Consider the following 7,412-nt stretch of genomic DNA (forward strand, 5'->3'; position numbering starts at 1 on the left):
TCTCTATAACAGTTTCTATTGGTTAATGACAAACACAAAATTAGTCCATGTTAGACATAGCCTTACCTTTTCAGAAGCCCATTAGTGACATTCAGCCCTTATATTAAGTTACACGGTTGTGGCATACATTCGAACCATTTGATTCGTGACCCACCGTAGAACGTTCTCACAGTAAGTGTCATAATAAATTCCCTTTTCAAGCAATGCGATGTCACTATGACTTTTTCTACGGAAAGGTTCCACAGTGGGTCACGATTCAGTTGGTTCAAGTGTACACATACACACAGACAAGACGATACTATTAGGATTCCGTTTTCGCTATTTTGGTCACAGAACCTTATTTTAATCAGTAATATAGGTAGAGTCATTCACGATGATGCGTGCCATGGTCCTTATTACAACGTCCAAAATGACGCGTCTTCGTGGATGGCACTAGGTATACACCGCTAGTCATTAGGTACGGTCAACATATCAAATTATACGACCCAACTACCGTAAGCAGCGATAAACTGTCTTGTTAAAACCCGATATCGTAAAATACCGAATCGGAATACGGTATCCGGTTACGAAATACCAAACCATTGGTATCCATTATCCAATTAACACTTGCATCCGAATTTTATTTCTGTGTAATTGATGCCCTTAGATGTAAAAAATGGTAAAAAACATGATAACGACTTTTAATTGTAACTTAGAAATGCATTCGAGAAGTTTGATGTAGAAAACTTTACTCTAAGTGCTTCAAGTTGCACCACTTTTTAATGGATTTTGATTCTGTCCAGTGAGTCTTATCCCAATCAATGTAAAGCAAACCTTACTCTGGCAACCCGAAAAATTAGTGCAGCAAGTAGCAATGTAATTGTGAAAACTGTAGAGTTGTTCCATTCACATTCGAACGAATACGCCAACTTAACACTGTCCACTGATGTCAACTTCGAACTAGTTCCCTTTACGACCTCGCAATCTAATACAACTTACACCGTTTTACCTGCGATTCTACTGAACTTTAAAACTTCAAATTTTACGTAACTGTACTGTTTTGTTTTGCCGAGTTTGTTTTATGGTTGACAATTTTTTGGGTTTTATGAAAAAAATAACGTACGTTACTGCATTGAAATGTAACCATTGTAAATAAATAAAGGTGTTTCTGTGTTGAGAATGTAACTTTGATCTAAGGATTAACTATATAATACGCGGAAGGAGCAATTCTAGCTAACAGCCGCGGTTGGACGTCCGTTGCGGTAGTGAAGTATCATAGGAAATGTTGGTATTATGCGGTTATGGTGGAAAATAGATCAAATGGCCTGCGCCGGCGTCGCGGTGAGCTTGGCTATAGATATTGTTACAAAGCTGTTGTTATTGTTGTGTTGTTATTGTTGTACAAAGTATTTGCAACGATGATGATGATGATGAACCTTGTCTTATGGTACTTCTCTATATCTTGGGAAATTAGAGAAAATCTTACGCAAGACGAGAAATATAATGGCTAAAATTGTTCTTAATTTTTTTATTTATAGCTTTTATTTTTTATTCATGATCTGGCGGGCCTTGAGATGAAAAAGTACCTACATATTTAAATTAGTTTCGTTTTAAAAGATTCCAAAGTTGAACAGGTCAGCGATAAGAACGTGCTACAAAATAACCAGAAAAAAAACTATATTATTAAATTAATAGAGCGAAAAATATTATCAACCCTATTCTAAGCTGTCACTATCATGTCATACAACCGGAGTTAGCATAGATTAATTAACAAAAGGGTAATACTTATTTTAAGACTCTTTGGCTTTCCGCGGAAATTAGTCAAAATGTACATACACATTCTGCGTAGTTTACTCTTTAATTTTACTATTACTTTTACTGGGTTTACACATCAATGATTTTTTTGGCGGTTGGCCGTACAGTGATACTATGGTTTTGAAATATTGTAAACAGACTCTTTATAAGGGACTAGATATTTAACCCCCTTTCTGCTTTACTGGTATTTTTGTAAAATCTCATTACTTAATGACTTAGACCCCAATAGTATTTATGAAATCAGCTCCTAAACTGTTTTTTAAAGAACAACGAGCAAACAAGTTTGAAAATTAACAGCATATGAGAAAAAGACGGCCTTTAAACTACCGTTTTTCCCTGTATTCTATTATATAAGTCCCAATGTCGTCGCTATTAGCGGGAGCTATATAAAACGACGCTAATCAAGTTACGCTGTGGATACACACAAACCGACACAGGAAGCGCTACTGTTACATCAATATTTGCTATGACGGTCAGAAAATGAACGTTGCTTAGAATCACGATTATTGATAGTCACCGGTAAGTGAATCGGTAAAGTCAGTTGGGAAAAATCATAAAAGCATAGAAATCAGCCTAGTGGTTTATATAATGTCGGCGGCCGATCGTAAAATCCGCCAAATCAAGAAATTCCTAGGCATATCGTGAAATGGCGCCATATCGGTTTTGGCACTTCGCCGGCCGCTGCCGCGGCACGCTCGCTTCGCTCGCTCGGCTCGTGCGTTGTGGTCATAATTCATACTAACCACTCCTCGCTTCGCTCGTCGTTCCTAAATTTTTCTTTTTTTCGGCATATCACGATGTGCCCGGTAAAGAGCTAGGTACATATATCAACGAATGTGTTGCTCTCATCGATTTGCCGTATTGTTTCTCAGGCACATCATGATATGGCTCGCCGACTTTTAGGCATATCATGAAATGGCGCCATTTCACGATATGCCTAGGAATTTCGTGATCTGGCGGATTTTACGATCAGCCGACATAATATAGCCCCTCAAGTGTACGCTTTTTACTAAGTAGTGACGTCACGGACCCTACTCTCGAACTTCGACGCGCTTCGTCTTTGCCATTTTTTGTTAGATTAATAAAAGAAAACGTGCCCGATATTTTCTAATAATGTAACTGGCCGACTAAATAGAATAATACTTTTTTACCCAGCAGGGGTACTACGAAATTCGTAAATCGAACATTCACTCTCGTATTAAATAATATAAGCGTCGGCGGGACGGTACGATACGAACTTCGATTTTTGAATTTCGTAGTAGAGGGATACAGGAATCTGCTCAATTCATCCCAATCATCGTTGAGCCGTTATTGCACGTAACATAAATAAAAACTTCTACATTTATAATACATACTAGTAGAATACTAAATGAACCAAATTCACTTTCGTTATTTCAAGTTAAATTTTTTGCACGTAAACGCTTTTATTTAATATGAAGTAAATCAATCTCACGCTTGTCACGCAGTTGAAAATAAAATAACGTTGACGCAACTTAGAAAATGAAAGCGCACGCCGTACAAAACAGTGTTTTTTTTCTTAAATGTCATTTGCGTTTCCTTTTGACATTTCAATTTCTATTGATGCTACCTCCTCTGCTATAAGGAAAAAAAAGCGAAAGTAGATTTGAATACATGGTAAAATTTACTTTCTATAATAGATTATACAATTTTCTTTGTGTATGCATTTGCAGCTGCAAGTTACGTATACAAAGACAATCTAGACATTGCAATGGCAGATATTTTTGAGGTTATTCATTCGTTCCTTCGATTATTGAAGGCAATCTTATTCGAAATGATATTTTTCAGTGGTTACTTGGTTGATTTCAATACTTTGTGAATTTCTTTAAGTATACAACAACATTTTAACCCTTTAGTGGGTAACGGCAAGATATTTGCCGTCATACGACTCAGATATTTTATTTTTTTTCTCAATGAACGTGTTGTTTGTTAATATAACTTTTGGTTCGCATAAGAGAACATACTCGTACCAATTAACGAAAAAAAGAATAGCAGATAAACGTTATTCCAACCCATGTTAAATGATGATTCTTAGGCCTGAACTTAGATTTTTAACTATTCCTTACAATTGAACAAAAATGTTTGTAAATAAAATTTTGTTTGCTGGATTTATCCGATAGTCACAATTCTCTACTTTCAGAGACAAGATTGGCGATATAAAGTTTAAAGAAAAAAAATCTGTTATTTGATAATTTAAAAAAATGAAGACGGCAATATATTTGCCACTATCCGTTAAGTGTCTGGTGTTTATTAAAGGAAAGGGTGGGTTAGGCTACAATTGTTATTGATTTATATATGGAGCAATAGCTTAATTCAATACTTCAAATTTGCCTTTACCTTTATTGCTGAATTAGCCGTGTTAGTTAGAAATGACAACGGAAGTAAAAAATCTCGCAAAAAAGTGTTGATTGTTCGTGCGTGCAATCTTATAATATAATATATGCGAGACTTGTAAAGTCCACTTTGTGCTGTCCCATGCTTCAGAGATTTTCACGTTTTCAATTAAGGTCGGGCAGCTACGGGACCCTGACTATAAGCATGGCCCGATATGCTCTTGCCGGTTATTTATTTGAAAGAATTCAGTTTTAAGTTAAATAAAGGTTTTAATTATTTCTTATCATCTATTGGTTTTTAATTTATTTATTTTAGATACATCGTGCCACCCGTAGTTCCCCCGGCAAACTGACATGACGGTCTTGTCACTTAATGCCCTTGGCTGATAGCGGCAAACATATTGCCGTCTCATAATTCGGAAACCCTGCAATAATATATACAATTCTCTTTCTCAAAAATCATAAAAAAAATCATTCATGCTGTGCGTATCGTTAAAGTTCTCGATTCATTGCTTAAAAAAAATAATGGTCAAAGGGTTAAGTGATGGTTATTGTGTAATCCGAGAAAAAAGTGTGGAAGTGTCTTCGAGAAGTGTTTCTTTACATGATAAGACACGGAAGGATGAATAGACCTTATGCTATGCACGAAAGTAGTGTTTTTTTTACAGATAAAACAATATCACGCTGCAATAACATACGTATCTAGTGCCAAAGTGCTATCAATTCCAAATATATTTTTTTTGTCCGTAGGTTTTTTAATCAATAGAAATAGAAATGAATTGAATCAATCACATCACAGCATGTTATCACTCGTAGTCACGATATTAATCTGGATTCTGAGAAATTCTAGATTCAATAGAATGTCTGCTGAAAGAAACGAAAAAAACTCGTTTAGACTGATTTATAACGCATTATGTATATTTATAAAGACGAACAAAAATGTTACATTGCACAATCTAAAAGCTAGGGACGCTTGTATTATTATATAAGATGTAGAAATGTCACTTAATGTATAAGCTTCAGACGCTTGTATGCAAGCTGTAATATTTCAACAGCAGAATGGGGAAGGCGGATGTCCAATTGGACGTCCTACGGCTGATATGATGATGATATTGATTTAAACAGTTGGTTTAGTTTGAGTGATGCAACAGACCTCTGTTTCTGTTTCCGCAACTGCGGAAATTCCGCACGCTTTTTAACATCCGTTTCCGCTTATGTTTCCGCATCTGTTTTCAATATTAATAAATATTCAATTTGCAATTTGTAATTTATATTATAGGTTTAGGTTAATTTTATTTTGTTTATTGTATATAAAAAAATTGCAATATTGTTTTCTTTTGTTTTATTTCTATTTCTATCTAGGCTTGGTGTGTATTTAATATTCAATAAAATATAATATTTGTAAAAAGTTTTTTTTTTCATAGTATTTACACTTCTGTTTCTGCGTCCGTTTCCGTTTCCGCTAAAATTTATTTTTGACATCTGTTTCCGTTTCTGGTTCCGCTAAGTGACTTCCGTTGCATCACTAATTGAGGGTAGGCAGAGCTAGTGCGGCCTACCCTGCTGTTGAGGCGTCGCGCTGCTGCAGGCGCAAACTAAGTAGCAGCTGCCAACCCTGGAATTGATTCACTGCACGCCAGTGCCTATTAAATCTAATGTAATTCAGTTTTTTTACATGGTTTACCAAAATAAAAGTGCCTAATTTTTGAATTAAGTATAAAAAACTTGCTGATTTTGGAAGACGGATATGCTATTTAGCGAGAAATACGTCTGTTCAAATCACAGCAAACAGTTACATCGCACTATCTAAAAGTAGATAGGACTTAGACCCCGTTTCCTTTATAGAAACAGGGTTAAGGCGACAACGTAGAGAAAACAGGTAAAGGTGACAGTTCAACAGTTAAGATGCGATAAACATTTTAGTTTTATTGCTGCATTACGCTAAATAGACAAGTCACTTAATAGAATAGCAAATAGCAAGGAACATACTGTTTTGTGCAGAGTGATAATATAAAGTCATAACGGATATAAGCAACAGAATGTATGTATACTCCAAATTTATTGAACTGAGTTCAGTTCTGAGTTAAGTGAGGATGACATAGTGTTTAACCACAAAAATATAGATTATCGATTCTAATTGCTTAAACAATAAACTAATACACATTTGTATAGATATAATGTCATTGTGCATATAGGTAAGAGGAATGTGAGTTCAGTTAAAAAAAAACATCACTTAAGCTCTGAAAGTAGGTTGCATTTAACTTGAAATCCGTGTTGTAAATTCGATATTTACATATTTAGATAGGTAAGTAAATTAAAAAATCGAATGTTGCTCCTTTGTATTCACGAACTGGTAAACAAGGAGATTGTAATGCGTAATACTTACCTCCAAACCTCCATGGTGGCATAATGCTGCTGGCCAGTGCTGGCTGAATGTGCCAAAGCCAAAGAGCGCGAGGCCATTACAAAAAAAATAAAAGACTGTTTGGCGCGATAAATATTCCTCCGCTCTGTTACAAATCGCGTATACATAAATAACGGTTTTTCTTTATTTCTTTGCATTTGTGATGAAAAGTAGAGTTGAACTAGAGTGTAAATGATCAATTACACCCGCGACGTGAACTATAAGCACCCTCGCTCGCTTTGCTCGCTCGTGCACCTAAATATCTTGGGTGTAATTGACCACTTACAACCCTTGTTTATCAATCTACTATTAGCCTATAAAGGCTATCAATTTCTGCGATAATTACATTACTATCCATTGTTACACTTTAGGATACGTTTTTTACGATAGTTCTATAACACCCGCCTGGAGAGAAATTTCTCTTGTGGTAAACAAGGGTGTTCTAAAATTCATTCGCCATCCGTTCAGAGTAAATAGTCAAGCTGCAAAAGCACTGGTGTGCAGTACACGGTTAGTTTCCCTTTCGAACTGACCTTGATAAAGCACCACAGATTGGTTCGGAACATGTCGCGCATACCTCGACTGCTAACACACTTAGGTAATACAGGTAGGTAAGTATTTTAATCATCATCCCTACGGCCTGTAAATTAAACGTTTTGATTTTTGACCTGCAGTTATATAAGCCATATCAAGTTAACCCAGCGTTAGTTAAACATGACTGGCTTTAATAACGTTTTATTTAACTGTCAAAATAGTCCGAGGAGGAAATTAGATTTCTCATACGTATGGAATTTATTCGATTTGCAAGTATCTAATTAAATTTACTGCTACATTGTGATTAGATTTTGTGAGTCAAGTAATTG

Source organism: Choristoneura fumiferana, chromosome 5 (genome assembly GCF_025370935.1).
Source record: "Choristoneura fumiferana chromosome 5, NRCan_CFum_1, whole genome shotgun sequence".
Lineage (NCBI taxonomy): Eukaryota > Metazoa > Arthropoda > Insecta > Lepidoptera > Tortricidae > Choristoneura > Choristoneura fumiferana.